Source organism: Manduca sexta, chromosome 6 (genome assembly GCF_014839805.1).
Source record: "Manduca sexta isolate Smith_Timp_Sample1 chromosome 6, JHU_Msex_v1.0, whole genome shotgun sequence".
Lineage (NCBI taxonomy): Eukaryota > Metazoa > Arthropoda > Insecta > Lepidoptera > Sphingidae > Manduca > Manduca sexta.
Window position 1 is genome coordinate 6,355,031 of NC_051120.1, and position 17,245 is coordinate 6,372,275.

General features: G+C 31.7%; 1 protein-coding gene and 1 non-coding gene across 2 annotated transcripts in view; one reads left to right on the forward strand and one right to left on the reverse strand.

The window, feature by feature from the left end:
- Positions 1–2,521: 2,521 nt before the first annotated feature.
- Positions 2,522–2,593, reverse strand: Trnap-agg. The gene has a single exon. It is a non-coding gene; the product is annotated as a tRNA-Pro (tRNA).
- A 2,475-nt stretch (positions 2,594–5,068) lies between these two features.
- LOC115448241 (dopamine receptor 2) overlaps positions 5,069–17,245 on the forward strand; it is a 125,715-nt gene continuing 113,538 nt past the window's right edge. The window contains exon 1 of the mRNA XM_037445812.1: positions 5,069–5,291. The gene's annotated coding sequence lies outside the window, so the exon portion shown is untranslated. The remainder of the gene's footprint in view (positions 5,292–17,245) is intronic.

Sequence of the window (17,245 nt, forward strand, 5' to 3'; positions counted from 1 at the left end):
GATACGTGGTCTAGGTTATCCTTTAAAATTCTAGAGAATTTAGGACAACTGCCATTATATATATATATATATATACTCAAATTTTATATATATATATATATATAAAATTTAAGTAATTTCGAACATATTCGAATCTTAATTTTTTGATGAATTATGAATGTAGGTCAGTTAACATTATTATCAAAAATAGTGCGTTCTTACAATATTGCGTGTTGGTAATAAGCAGGCGCGTTACTTTTTAGTAGAAGTACCACGATTGATGAAGTGCCACGATTAATTTACGGAATATTGAATAATATGATAACAAATTTTCACGGGTTATTATTAAAAAGTAAATTATGAATTCGCGCATTTAAGCTATTGACAATAAGTTTAATTTTCGTAGAAATCACCTTTCAATTCAAATGGATTAACATTTTCACGTCATGCAGATCTTAATACCGTAATTTTAAATAGAGCAATGGAAAAATGTTAATTACATCCGATACGGCATATCTTGCATTTATATTCGTAACACCTTTCAGCGCCTTACGACTTCTTATAGCAAATATCACAATGGAAAACAGATCATGTCACTGACTATGAGTTATTAACGATAATGTAGATCGAATTCCAGCTAGGGATCAGATAAATTGATACCCTAAAGCCAGAAACCGTTAAAGTAAGTCGATTCTGCTACTTAAAAACTCTTTAATTACGAAACTTAACGCCATTACCCTATAGATGAAGCCCCTTAAACTAAAACGGATATCTGAAACTACCAAATTAAATTCCAGCTATTTGCCGATTCAATCCTATATTTATATTCAAAGGTGCTTAAATACTGTACCTACTCTAAATAAACGTTGATAACCCATTCAAATTGAAATTACTACGGACCACGGTCGGCAAAAGACCTTTTTAGTCGCATAACCGTAAATAGCACGCTACTTTGAACTTTGTTTTATCTACCATGTATCCTCAGGTTATTTTTAAACGTGCTTTATATATTTTCATGGTGAGGCAGGATGTTTAACCTTTCACCAATTATATGTCGGCAATTATACGTCGGTGCACCTATTTATGTTATGATGTTTAAGACAATTTTGTTATGTGTGAGTAAATTAAAAGAGTGGTGTTACAAAATGTTAGGTTAAAATGCTAATTGGAATGGCTTCGGCGTGTTCGGTTAGAAGTCTCGGAGTCATTGTAAAATGCTGATAGAGAGCACCATGGGGTTTTTAGTTTTTTAAAAATCCGACATACTCCCTCTACCTTGTATATGCACAAAGGAACCAAGAGGATTTTCTCTATGAAAAAAAATGGTCGACGCAATATTGACGAGATAAGACTTTACTATTGCGCCCACGATTAGTGAAAATGACATGGTCAATTCAGTCATTTCAACATCGCGTTAATAAATAATTCGCGTTAATATTCGTCTTTATCTCTGTTAACTTTGTGCCAAAAACAATCAATGAGTATTTGCAGCAAAAATCGCGGATTTACGTTATGATTTTTTGATCATTTTGAAGTTTAGGGCGATATGGCGTGCCTGTGAGTGAATTTCTGAGTGAAAGTGTTATGTGTGTAGTAATTGCATTAGGGAGTATTTGATTATGATTACTTTTTATTGCTATTTATTTTGTTCGAAACTTACACGGTTTTATTAGACATCTACGGTTCAAGTAACTTATCGTAGTTTTATTTTCATGAAGATAAGCATGTGGTTTTATTTAGTAACACAATTTTGAAATAACCCTGTATATAACTCTCAAAATCTATTCCTTTAATTCTGAAATATACCTACGATGCGTTGTGGGTGTTCATGGACGGCTATTTACAATCACTCTTAGTCTTTTATCACCTGCTCTAAAAATGGAAAGAACTTTAAACACCTACAAGCAGTCTGAAGTAATCAATTTCCTTAAAATAGAACTAGCTCAATGAATACCAGAATACAGAAACACGTGCACGAGAAAGGTTGCATTCAATCTACTAGGATACGAGAAAACGTTAATTTTATGGACGGTATGTAAACTTGGTGAGATGTTTTATCCAATTGTACTCAATTTAGATTGCACACTTTTCAGAAGGGAATCGATATAAATTTGTATAAGCTGTTAATTATCATGGAAATAAGAATTTTTCATCTCTATGTCGAAAAGTTATAATGAAACAAAATTAAATATATTATGAATAATTTAGAAGATTTTAAGCAGAAATATTTTTTTTTTTGGGTTATGGCTACACCGATGGGACATTGGTATTTAGTTATATCTGGCATAATATGCTTATAAATCATGACTACAGAATGTTAGAGGGTTTTCCTCTCCACTCTATCTAGATAAGTAGTTACCTAAGTTTGGATAATGCAAGTTATTTGAGCGTCATTTGCCTTTCATAATATTATCAACACTCTTAAACGCATCGGCATACTCTGTACTATACTGATATGTTTAATTATTAAAACCTCATGGTTGCGAATTTAGGGTAAATTAAAAAAGAAATAAAAACACACAAGCATAATAAAAAAGAGTTTGGGCTCGTCCGGGATTTGAACCCGGGACCTCTCGCACCCTAAGCGAAAATCATACCCCTAGACCAACGAGCCACATGTGTAGTAGTTCGAAATTATAGAAACAATGGTTTATTATATTCCATTATATTGAGCGGTATACGCCTACGCGATAATACGTCTTTATTTATATTCTAGAACGGCGGTTGTAGGTCATTGATAAAAACGACACGTGTGAGCCTCGAGACTACATAAGTAGACGCAATTAGAAAGTCTTTTTAAAAATAATTCTAGTTTTCGTATGATATTATTATTCATATATAATTTTTACGTTTTTAATAAAAAAAAAAGTAATTATTGTTGGTTACCGTATAAACATTTTTAATAAAATAAATACTTAAAAATTATTTTGCGATTCAAAAGAATCTATCATAATGAATTTTTACAAAATTATTGTGGCGGTATCAGTTTAAATTTCGAACACACAATAATATAGGATGTGTCTGCCATAAGTTAAATCTGCCCAAAACTATTGTATATGCAGTTGCAAACATTATTTTATACATAATTATATCAAATATAAGTAATTAATATAGATCGCGTCTCTGTCCAAGTATACCTACATTGATTTAGAGCTGAGCAAATCTACAGAAATCAGAATAATCCTATACATCTAGATTTTTCAATTTCAATTGCATGTAAATTATGCGATCATTCGGTCCGGTGACAGAATGGTTTTAAATTATGTTATCGACATTATATGATGAAAAATTGCCGGCGCGATGGAATTACGCGATAATGGGCCTAAGTATAATGTTTTTAAATAACAAAAAACGATATTTTTTTTTCATAAAAATAAGAATAAAACATCTTTTACAATAATTTAATTAATTGAGGAGAAGCTTATATGTCTTTATGGGTTATTGCTAGTATTTAATTTTTATGAATATAACCGTGTTTAGAGTAAACATTTTATAAACTCGAATCCTGATCGTGTCTTCAGAGCTAAGTGCATGATAATTATTCAGGAATTTTTAAACCAAACATTGTACGAACATCCAGAAATTTTCAAAAATTTCATTACTTCATGACGGGAGCAAGAAATTTTCCAAACATTCATATTTTTTGTTGAACTATCTATCTGTATATAAGTGTACCAAACAGCAATGGTATATCAGTAATTTATGGATAGACGGGAGACCTATACAAATTGTAGCTTCTCAGTAAAATTATCGATATACGGATCGAAACGAGGGACTGCCGAACATTGCCATAGGTTAAAAATATAAGGGTTTCATGAATTCCTATGAACACATAAATATAAAAGAAATAATGTGTTTCGAAAAAGGTCGAATTTTTTGCCACTTTGACGAAATTCTTATTTACCTTATAATAAATATATTGCAATGGGGTAAGGTACATATTACTTTAGTATCGCTATTTATAGTTTAATTTTCGTTATGTGTAGTTAAGATTTAGCAAAATATTATGTTTTTATAAATTACCATTTAAAAATTCATAAAATAATATTTGTAGCTAAGGAAAAGTCTGTAGTTAAAAAAATATATTTACTATTCTAATTTTTCTATAGAACATAAATGAAAACCTGTAAAAGATATAAAGCCTATAAACACATCACAATAAGTACGAATCGATAGACACCTCATTTTTCAAAATCGGTTCAGAAGGAAAGACGCTAGAAGGGAACATAAAATGGATGCATACATTTATACATTTAGTGTTATAACCATAATACATAATTATTATATCTCTTCTTTGCTTCGCCGCAGTCCGGTAAAAATAAGAAAACTGCTTTTAATAACTGAAGACAAAATATTTGCATAGTGTTACTTTAGAGGAACTAGAAATAAAATATGTCAGATAAAGTTTTATCTTTCATTAATAAATAATAATATTGACTTATTTATCTGATAGCGTTATCATCTATCTTGTTATCAAGGGACATTCGTCTATAAATACATCGGTTGTATGAAAGAAAAAATGAAACTTGTGTAATAATATGTAATATTTATTTTCAACTTTATATTTTTGTTACAAAACGTACGGATAAAAGTACGAAATTTACGCTATTTTGCGCACGAAATTTTAGTTTTCAGAATTATTTTAAGATTGACATGTTAGGGTGTTTGAAAGTAGAAACACCTAATATTGTATCGTAATCTGGCGAATATCAATTAGATTTTTTAAGAGGGGAATGAATTATAATATCACGTTTAATAGCATGCATATAGTATATTTAATGTATTAAAACACTTGCACTGATTCTTACCTATTTAATGGATATGTATAGAATTTAAGATTGTTGAAATGAACATATTTCTTGGTGCGTCGCAAACTTGATAGAGAACGAAACTGAAATATGAGAATAATTCCTTTACGAACATCATATCCCTTATTTATTTTTTATTGAAACTGGCAAGTATTTCCAATTTTATATAAAGTTAATAAAAAATAAAGAAACAATGTGGGCAATTTACGAAAAAAGAGAAACCGCGCATCGCGCTGCGCACAAGCGTATTGGCCAAAGTGTTTGGCTCGCGCTAGTTGGGTCGCAGAGATCGCCGGTACGGTACCTTCGACCCTACGCCGATAGCACGAAGATTTCCCGCGAAAACTTCTAACTATGCAATACGAATGAAATGTAGTGTAAGTCTTGTGGTTAATGGTTATGGGTTGTTTGAAATTTAGACTTAGTTCATGTGCATAAAGATGCTTTGTGACACGTTATGGTTTGGTGTACGAACTTGCTTGTTACTGATGGAATGACCTAGAGGTAAGTATTTTCTGTAGATGAGATTCTATGGTTTTTCTAGACCATAAAAAATATTGTGGATGATTAACATAATATTTTAATTCAAAGAGGTTGATTACAACTTGCGAATATCAATTTTTAAAACAAAATTAAAATAGGTATCATTTTAAAACATAGCTGAACTTTGTTATACAATCAAAAAATTATACTTTATTTCCTCGTGGATGATAATTACTATATAATTATAATCGTATTAAAATAAGATAATTTGGCCACTAACGTGTTCATTTTAAACACACAATATTCAAAGAAAGCTTCGTAATATAGAAAATTCGAGAAAAAACGAAGCGCACTTTGCACTTTCGAAATATCATGTTCATTGATTTTTAAAGGTCATGTCTTTGTCGAATGGGTTTTCATTCTTTAAACGTTACAAGCATAGACTACAGTTGGTCTAAAAATGATACGGCATTTTATAACTTACATCTCTTATTTAGTTTGCATTTAAGCTAATTGCATAAAAATAAGATCAATTCTGAACGTCGGTCGTTTATTGATCAAAATAGTGAATTGAATGTTATTGATAACCTAACTTGTTTCTTATAAAATATATTTGATGAGTATATTTATTACGTATTCGAAATCTGCACAGAATTTTAATTTACGTCTTGCAAATCTGCTTTCTTTACTCCTCTCTACATTTACACTCTCTTGTTTAACTCGACAGTTCAAAACGCAAGTTATTGTAGATAAATCAATATTATTACAGCTGCAAATTCCCAACTATTTCGGCCATCTCAACCCTTCAATGTAAGATGACCAAAGCGTCAGAACTTCCAACTAGATGGGACTGTCGGACAGTTAGCACAATAGGCAAGCTGACAAATTCATCAGTTCGGAAAACGGTACTGGATGCTGAGTTATAGCGTTCTAATGTTTAAAGTTTAGAACTGAGTTTAACGTGCCATTATATTGCAGTTAGGAAACAATAATTTAGCTTCTCGCATCAATGTTTTAAATGTTTTGCATTAATTCGATGCGTCGGAGTTGAATATAGTATTGATTTTAGTAGAAAAGCTGATCTCTTTCTATTTAATGGTAAAAGTCATTTGATTTTCTAGTGATTTTTAGTGTAAATCAACTTAAGACTGCCAAGAATTTTTATTACACAAAGATATAGATAAGTTATCCAAACTTGATTATATTCTACTTTTTATTGCTAGGCGTTAAAAAGAAAATGGAATTATTTAATCAATTTATATTTATGTCGCTTTTGTTGCGCTATATGGAACTAGAAAGATATTGAATAAGGAATATATTCGATCTTAGAAATATTGCTGAGCCTTTACTAAAAAAATGTGTTTTAGCGTACATGCTAATTGACGGTCCCTTATGTCGTTTCTTCGAAATATAATAAACGGCAAAATAAACAAGCTACCATTTTAATACAAATTAATTATATTCAATAAACTCAAATTTATTCAATAAAGTGAATGAGATATTAATAAAGAAATCAATTACAAAATATAAACGCTCATTCCCCTTATAATAAAATAAATGAATTTAGTTTCTAATCTTCAGTTGGTTAAGACCTCGCTTGGGAATTATCATTACATTATTTCAAAATGTTTTTGGCTACATCTCTCTGTATTAGATGGGTTGTTTAACACAGATCCTTTGGTTAGTTCAGATAAAATACAGAGATTCGAGTCTTTGAGAGTGTTTTCATAGTTGGCTATCCTAATTTTATTAAAGTAAATCGCTAGGGCCATGTTAATTTCATATTTGATTTGAAGGAAAATTATATGGCTTTAAATTATGTTTCTTTGTGAATAAATACATGATATTCTCTATAGTTTAGTATTATACTGTAATGAGTACTTTTAAAAGCAATTAAATTGATCCTTTGATAATTTATCTGAGTTCATTAATATTGATTTTGGGATTAGATTTAAAGTTAATACAGAACTTAATTGAATTCATTGCTAGAACTGAATTACAATATTCACATTTGCTTGTGTATTGCAGTAACAATGTATATTGAATAAAGTGTCTTCGCGTTTCCTTTTTGTGTATACCGCGTTGTAATAAATTTTTGCTATGTTTAGTTATTGGATTTCGAGATGGCCAATTTTCTTTTCAATATTGTTTGCCTTTTATAAAAAATAATATAAACTTCATCACAAGGCCTTTGTTTTTAATAATTAAACCAAATAGGTATGTATTCTTATATATTTTTTTTTAATAAAAATATGATTTCAGCTCCAACTTCTTACTCCAATTTAATTCTAAAAATCTTCTTTTTCTCTTGCATATTCTCACTTAAAAATCCTTAGATAAATAGCGCTTTACAAATAATATGCTTAATAATATACATTGGGACAATGAATAAATCTAGACTATCGGAATGCGAGGGTGGATTTACTGTGTTATAAGGCTTACAATTATAATGTGGTGGAATCATGAACTAAGTTTTTCCAATGATAACCCCGTGTTACCTTTATATCGCTTCATCGCGAAGAATTGAATCATGACCTTATTTGCAGTCCCAGAAAACTTGATATGAAATATCTTATTAAATAATAAGATGAATGTAGAAATCTATATTCATGGAATTATTAACTTTTACAAGGAATTCGTGTATGACTAGTCGCTTCGTTGGCTTAGGCCTAGAATCGCGTGGGTGTATCTTTGAGTTTTTTATGTTTGCTCAGAATTTAATTCTTATTTAATACGTATATTTCGTTGTTGCGTACTCCATTACAGAATGCAGGTGTCATTCGTATCAGTTTAGTCTCAAAGTACCTTCAGGAATGCATGACGACATGTTGTAACATTCATCTAGGCAAATTACCTAATATAATAAGTATTTAGTAGATATAGATTTTTTTAACGTACTGAAGCGGTTCCTTCGTCCTTGACGAGCGTATGTTTTGATTTATAATTTAGCTTTTTGGTTTCATGACACGAGTGGTGCGCTCTCGAAAAAGAGAAGGTAGCGCAATTACGCTATTTCACACAAAGTCTTATTTTGTTCTAATAAACACGGGTAAAAAAAAACATGATTAAAAGTTTTCGCATGAAGGAAAACAACATGAGGAAACCAGCATACCTGAGAAGTTCTCTATAAGAATTTTAACGGTATATGAAATCTGCCAATCCGCTCTAGGAAAGTGTGGTGGGTTAAGGTCTGAACCCTCTCAGTAGTAGAAGAGGCCGGTGCCCAGCATTGGGACGGTATATAGTACAGGGCTGATATTATACATGGTGATATATTTACTATCAGCCGTGCAACATGTTCGTCTTTTCGTTTGTTGTCTTTTTTACTGTAATCTAGCATCAACCAAAATTATTACTCATAAGTTTATTATGGTTTCATTAAAGGACACGACAATACTAACAGTTGCCTTAATTTGATATGGCTCGACCTTCAAATCGTCAGCTGTATCAGGAATTGAGGAAATTTTCCATCGAAGCCCTCGTTTGTAATCTTATCTGAATTCCAAAATAGAAAGGACGGAAAGGATGTATGGTAACGTCGCACGAAGATTTAGTGACTCCGATATGAGCATGCGTGTTTGTATTCTACTGGAGTGAAGCCAAATATTTTTTGCTAGTATTAGCGACAATTGCGCTAAGGAATAAATAAAATTGGGCCTTTTGTGAATCAACGGACAGTCTAGAAAAGTATTCAGTAGTATTTAAGTGGTTCCATGTATATCAAGTGACGTCATTATGGATGTATGGTGATTTATCTATCTTCTATACCAATAAAGGCTATTTTTCTTTCTACTATGATTATTTATTTGTCTTTTAAGATGCGAAGTTATGTTAGAACTTTGTTTAATGTCAGCATTTTTTAGCTTAGGCTGGATCCACTATCATTATTTCTGCAGAACTCAGCAATCGTAAAAGGTTTGACTACTTTGGACTCTGAGTCGAACGGCTTAACAAAGTTAATGGTGTTGTTTTTGGCTCATAGGGGATTTTGAAGTTCATTGAAAATTTGTCATGAGAGCCTAGCTAGACAGTTGAGACATTAAGTCTTTGTTTGTAGCATGAATGGGTCTCTTCCACATTGATAGCTCGGCGTTTCGTTTTTTTTGTTGGAATTTCCGAAGCATTAACATCCTGCTGCAATCTCTAATCTCTTGCCGGTATAAGCCGTAAAATAATAATGATAATAAACCCGAAAATGCCTCAGATTGCGTCACTATAGCACGATTTTTATTGAGCATGGTGTTTGCAGTTGCGCACAAAATATACTGAGCACCATCTCTCAAAATTTACTTTTAGAATGGTATATAACACAAACGGGGTATGTATATAATTTTGTCTACAACCAGATATTTTAGTGTTATTGTTTTCAATCCTTTATCTTATCTGGTAGAGTGCTGTTTTGTTTCATTTGAGGTCAACAGATATGAAAGTTGATAACTGGTAGGACATAGTCATTACAATTCCAGTTTTCAAATGGGCAGGTAATAAAACTGTGATATGAAACGTTGACAGTGGTAATACCCTTATCAGTTTTAGACTCGTAGCTTTTAATAGCCAGAATTTTAGACCTAACCATTATCTCGTCTTTTTGTAGTAACCGGTTTTAGGTTATAAAACCTAAATCTGTATAATATGTACTGTATTGTAAGTTAAAGGTTTGAAGTAATATCTGGATAGGTTGCTCAAATGAGATGTATTAACTTATTTTTTGTGTTTAACCAATGTAGTGGGTTTATGTTTGCATTGCAATAAGTCGAACGTGACCGATGACAAATATTGGATTGCCAGGAATCTCACTGACGATGCAGTACTTAGCCAACCTACCAAATTTTGTCGTCTTTTTTGCAAACAATTTTTGCTATCAATAAAATAATTAAATAACTATATCTGGAACCATTAATCGTATAGTCATTGACCATGTATAGTAAAAAAAAATGAAACCAATATACAGTTCACAATTGCTTAAATTTTTTGTGATTGTTAAAAAAATCAAGTGGCGTATAAAATGACAATAACTTTCGTTATATTGTCACTATTATTCGTAGCCGCGGACCGACGTCTACCGAGGTGTTTTATCGCGAGATATTTTTTACAAGACGTTGGATAGTCGGGGTTTAGGATGACGTAACAAAGTCTTAATTTAAGGAACTTCTTCAAAGAATACGTAATGATATGACACGAAATATACCTCGTGTTAATCAAAGTTTTCCAAAGTTTTGGTGTCAGTTTTGCTATTCGATAGATCTGTAACATTCGTGTGAATTCTTATGATAAAGTAAGGATGTCGAGGTATAGAAAAGAATATTTTATATTATTAGCAAATTGATAGGATTTGGGCCAAAATCTACACGTATTTGACATGAATGCATTTTATACGGTAACTTAGAATTAGTCCTAATTCAAGAGGTTAACTCAAAATCAAACTTTTAAATTTATAAACTGTAATTGACTAAATTGTTATCATATACCTAATATTGATACCAGAATAATTCGAAAATACGCACATCATTGCAAAACGTAAATCGTTATATCAGAAATCTCAATTACGAAAACTTGATCCGACATTGAAAAATAGTGACCTTATTTGTCGCTCTATTCATTCAGGGAATTTATGTAACTTTTATAAAAGGTGTCCTAAAACTGAGGTCATTCTGAAAACTTGTTCTAGCAGTAAACAATTTTATGTTTTTACTTTTTTATGTCCGAGTCTGGAGATAAGGGAGTTTGTTTCATGTCTAGTTTCCAAAAAGGGCCAAACGTGGTGTAATTAGTGTAATTTGACCGAATTAATCACATAAACGTGTTTTGCAGTGTAATAAGTTAAAAAAACTTTTTGGTAATGTAGGTCCTACATACATTATTAATCACAGTAAGTATTTTGTAAAAAATACTTTTTCTATCTTTTTTTTTTATACGGACATTATTGATAGAATAAAAAGAAGTAGATCGATATAATTAATACACAATTAGATTGATATTAGATAGATAAATTACAACGGAATTAGATAGATCATAATTTTTGTAACACTTGGTTAGCCTGATCTACTTACATTATTACTCATACTTCGAAAGAGGAAGTTACAATCACCAGATTCTATAATTACAATTAATTTAAAGATTTGGAAGTGAATGAGATTTATCTTGTTGACGATAATTCACGACAATAGAGTTTTTATGGCCTTAGTCATTAAAGTTCAGTTCAGTCATCAGACTGAACTAATGACTGATGATGCTAGTGTTGATACACAAATTCTAATTTCAATCAATCTGTTTGATCAAATCAAGATTCTAATAACTTATTTCAATATAATCAAAGCAATAGGCGGGTAAATATTTTATACATATAATGTGCCTTGCATCGTATATTGTAGTAATATTCATAATTTGTTATTTTATGAAACATAAACAAGTGCTTGACCTTTTGTGGGTTCAGACATGGCTAATAATGTCTAAAGTATACTGCGTTTTTTCATAATAACCTCTTAATAGGCACTCTAGGCTATCTAAGATGCTAGAATGCCGAGTAGAAATTAAGTATTGTCTGGAGATTTGAGTTTGTAGCGTAGTTATGATTTTGGTTGAAACGAGGACATATTTATCGATAGATTGATTAATGTGAGAGTCGAGACGCAATTTTGTTTTGTATTTCATAATAGATTCTTCAATTATTTATGTATTTTATAAAATGTAGACGAAAGTTTACTTTGTAATAATACACGAAATAGTGGCACAGCAATAGCGAAATATAAATAAACTTAAACTATCGTTAAATATTATTAATTGACAGTCGTTTTCAATAAAAAATCGCAACTCAATCTTCAATCCGAGAATGATCCAATCATAATACTCAGTTGTAACCATGTCAAAAAAAAAACATAGTTCTGATTGGTCAATAATTTGAGATAGTAGGGAAAAAGCCATTGGGATCCTTTATTGAAAATGGCGGTAAACCAGCAGCAAAATGCACACTACAGTTTATATTTTATACGCGCAAAATTAATATTAAGTGAAAAGGGTGGACGCTAAATTCTTAACTCAAAAATGCAACCACGTTTAAATTGCATAGCGAGCGACCTGCGATGCACTTAATTTAACAAAAAATCATTGTTACTTTGTTCAGCAGTAAAACGCTTTGCTTGACGTAAAATAGTCGTAAAGCTACTGTTGATATGCTTTTGAAGGCTTAAATAAATCTGGATTTCTTGTTAAGAAATTATACATGTGTTATGTTGTATGCTAGATCTATAATGGACAAATTAAAGACAATATCTCTATCTTATGACAATCACTTAAAAATTTTAATACTACATAGTAGATACATTCATATTCTATGCGATAGTAGATTTCGTAACCTATTCGGTCCATTCATGATGTACAGAAAAGCATCTAAATCTCGGTTGTATTACTTTTAAGATTTTCTAAGTTGAGTCAGATTTTCCAACTTAATCTGGAAAGAATGAAATCACTTGGCTTTGTTTGAATACTTATCGTCTATTGGCGACCTAGAAAGTATACAGTATAATCTGTAGTTTATATTCGTTTCACCCAATATCCGTTCTGAAGGTTGGTGAAGTGTTTTATTGAAAATAGTATTATAGAAAAGATTAAGCGTGCCGTTAGGAATGATAAAATCGATAGGGCTCGCCGGGCGCCTGCAAGACTGATGCCAATTCTGGGAAATACTAGCCTTTCCCACTTTTCTTGGCGGTTACCGCTGACGGCTTACGCGTTGATAATTTATTTTTAAGAAGATTACGTAAGCATTGATCTTTCTATTTGTAAGACAAAGTCGATTTTGAGTGCTTATAAGTTTGTTTTTAAATTTGGATAAAGGATTACTTTTATTTATGCGTATAAATGCGCATGTCAAAAAAGGATTGTTCTGATTGGATCACTTTTGAGATAAATCAAAAAAAGGCCATTGAGTTTGTTTATTAAAAAAAAACGGTATAACAATTAAACCTTTATTTAATATCAGGCAACATAAAATTAATGAAGATTTACTTTTAAAGGATTTTAAAAACAGTTTTTTTTTTATTAAATTTTAACGACTTTGAAAATTATAAAATGTGCTTACGTTCTAAAAATAAGTTATTTCGCAGAGTAGAATCCCGGCAGCATACGACCGACACATAAATGTATTTAATGGCCCCATAATAACCCGCAATGACTTTGGTAATGACTGTCTATAATACCATGACCTCGACGGCTGTTTGCTGGTATATTTATTCTCCTCCCCTTTTATACTCTTACTGAGATATGAATTCCTTGCATATATATGGACTCTGTATACGTTTTGACTGCTACGGAGATGGCTTCTCCACGAATTACTTGTTTCTGTGTTTTTTTTTTATGTTAGCCTTGTCTTCCTCAATGGTCACTGGTATATAAATACTAAGTTATGTTTATTTCTACTTCGTTATACCCCACATTTGCTTTATTTACATTACCTTCTCAGAATCGACTGCAGAAAAGTGTAGCTCTCAAGTCAAATTAGAAAAATGGGTCCATGTTGAACTCCTTTGAGCAAAAATAAAATTGCAACAGTTTTTAAAGATGCGATGTTGAGTAAACTTGTTTGGAGCATGCAAGTCGAATCTCGGCTGTCGTTTAGTGTAGTTTTGAGACGGATTCGTAATTGGGGTTCTTTAAGTGCGCTTTATCTCGAGTATTATAAATGCAAAAGCTTTAAAAAAACGTTTTTTGCGGTTGCCTTGGACTTGCTTTAGTATTACCAATGTGTGACAGAGTACACAAATAATTAGCGAGCCATTATCTCGTCTACTTTTGGAGGCAATATATTTTTTAAATATTAAGATGATTGTTAGAATCGCTGAACAGATTTGGATTAAATTTAGCATACTAGTATCCTTAGCCATGTCCTTATAGACTTAATTTATTCTGGAAGAACACGAAGAAGATTTGATCCCAGCAAAGGACATGCACGCGGCCGGAACCGCGACCAAGTCCTAGTTATGTATATAACCCTAAAAAAATTAAGTGCATTGTACTTAAAGTGCCCATAAGTACTATGTGATTTCTATTGTTCAATTGGGATGCGGACAGGCCATAATAATATGCCGAAAAATGGCTTAACGCCGGAGGTGACCAAAAATAGAATGGCGTAAGAGTATCAAGAGGGCTGACCCCAAACAAGGAAGAATCAAAGAGATTGATTGAACCTATTTTAGATTGATTGATTTGTAGTTAGAGTTTCCTGTATGACTTCCTGAACTATCTCATATAAGAACCCTGACATGCGTTTGAAAAATTACTTATATTATAAAATATTAATTGGTATCCCAAGACACTGGCTCAGCCTAATTTGAGAATCTCGGGCAATGATCTTCAGTATCTTTCTTTTATTTAAAAAATATTTTATCGTTTTAATTTGTGAGTTTTGTCATTTAAGAGAAGTATTAGTTCAGCGTTGGACGATAATTAAAAACAAGTCTAAAATGAACGATTATTTAAAAAAATGATAACTATTATATTGTTTACTTGGGTTATTGTGTAAAACATATTTAACACTATAATTTAACTGGTGAAATTTACAACAATTTCTTATATCCCATTGTTTTTGTTGCGGCGTTTTGTTAGTTCAAATACGTTTCTCAAATAAAACTTTATGATTTCAGGCATTAAAAGCAAAGTTTTAAACGCAATTAAAAATGATTTTATCCATTCTGTAAAGAATATTATAATGATTTTTAAACGTGGTAAACATCGCTTAACAATTCTAATCGCGTTAGAGATAGCGGTATGTAATAATAATCACTTTGTAAGTTTTATTTGATAAAGCACGTTTTTATACAGGCATGAAAATGTGAACCAACTGCACCTGATGGTAAGTGGAGTGGGGTCCAATAGAATGTCGACTGACGAGAGATGATTACCCCTGGACAGTCGACACAATTATGCCGGCCTGTTGAAACCGGATATACACAGGTTGATTCCGAAATTTGATTGCGTTGAATGCGAAACACTTACGTGGGCCATTATTGTGCGTTTTAATAACTTGTGTACGGTGGTCGCTATTCGGACGGATATAAAATATATCCTACCGCCAGCAATATTAGTTTAAAAGGAATAACATTTGGGTTAAAGTCTAGTTAAACCACAGCGCTGTGCAGTATGCAATTTTACAGTCACCCATATAAGTAGCTGAACACCAGCTTTTTGTTCGGAATGAGTGAAAATAGAGAATTGATAAGTTATCACTTTCATGGAATTTTATTTTTGGAAATCCGTACCTCAAACGGAACCCTTATAAGAAGACTTCTAAGACATTACAGAGTACAAAGAAAAATAAACGTCTGCTAACAATATTGATAGCATCTAAAGGGGGTTCGACTTAATTACTTCGTGGGGAACATAAATCGAAACAAGCAATACGTTTGCGGTATTGCGGAAACCGGAATAATATTTATTTTTGCTTCTTAATGTTTGTGTCGTAAAAGAAAATATTGTAAACATGTTTTAGAAATTTAATAACAAAACATCTTTATGAATTTCCTTATCCTTAAATAGCTTATGTTCGCGGCTTCGCCCGCGTGATGGAGATTTCCGGGATAAAAGTCCCGCTATATATTTTCTCGGGATAGAAAGTAGCCTGTAATCTTCTCAGGGTCAATAATATCCATATATGGTTGGAGTTTTTGTTTTATAATATATTTTTATAATTTTTTTAACATGAACAATTTTGTCATACATAATTGTTGCATAACTTTAACCGTTTACGCAGCACACGCAGTATAATGTCTCATAAGTTATAAATTTTACAAGTTTTTGAAGCAGTTTTCATTACTGCTCCGATCCTTTTGATCATAGTGATGATTTATAGCCTAAAGTTTTCCTCGATAAGTGGGCTATCCAACTCTAAACGAATTTTTCAGTTCGAACCAGTAATTCCTAAGATTAGCGCGTTTAAACAAACAAACTCTTCAGCTTTATATAATAGTAAAAAGTATCCTATGTCCGTCTCCTGGTTCTAAGCTACCTCATAGACAATTTTCAGCCAAATCTAACACGTTTTTCTTTTATATTATATATAGGTATATATATATATATATAATAATAATGCGATGTGCGGCGCCATCGTATATATAATCTTCTGCGTGTATAATAAGTAATTGATTTCGTTTATTTTCTTATAGCATGTAATAGAAATAATTTTAATTGCTTTTGTTTGAATCTTCCTCTTACTGCGTGTTGTATTTACATAAATTGCTCAGTAGTATTTAATGTATGCAATAATAATCTTAATATGAAGGTATAAAATCCTTTATTAATGCTGTTTAGTACTTTACTACTAAATTCTTCATCATACTCTTTACTTAATTAAATAGCAATCTTATTCCGAAGCTCTTAAGCTTTCATTCAATTGTCTCTTTAAACTTTAATCCGTTCATGTAAACCATTGTGAGTACAGTCAGCCACAAAAGAAGCTGCTCAAATTTAATACTTTAAATCGCCTTTACTCTTTGGGTTAAATCGAAATCGTTTTAATTTGAGGTAAAGTAACTTCCTTTTATTTTATTTTTGTGTTGATTTTTTTTTAAGAAGAACACGAATTTTATGTGCAATTTGAAGTTCTAATTTTGTTCCGCTATTTATAAGGGTGACTGTACAATTAAATACACTGCACAGCACTGTGGTATGACTAGAAGTTTATCCAAATCTATTCCTATTAAACTAATATTGCTGGTGGAAGGATATATTTTATATCCGCCCGGATAGCGACCACTGTACACAAGGTGTTAAAATCCGCCATAGTGGCCCACGCGTTTACGGATCAGCCTGAGTAAAACCGATTCCAAGAGGCCGACATAATTGTGTAGAATGTTCCGGGGTAATCAACTCTCGTCAGTCGACATTCTATTGGATTCCACTCCACTTACCATCAGGTGCAGCGGGGTCAATTTTCTGAGGTCGTAATAAAGAAAAAAAAACTCATGTCTATGTACGTATGTAGT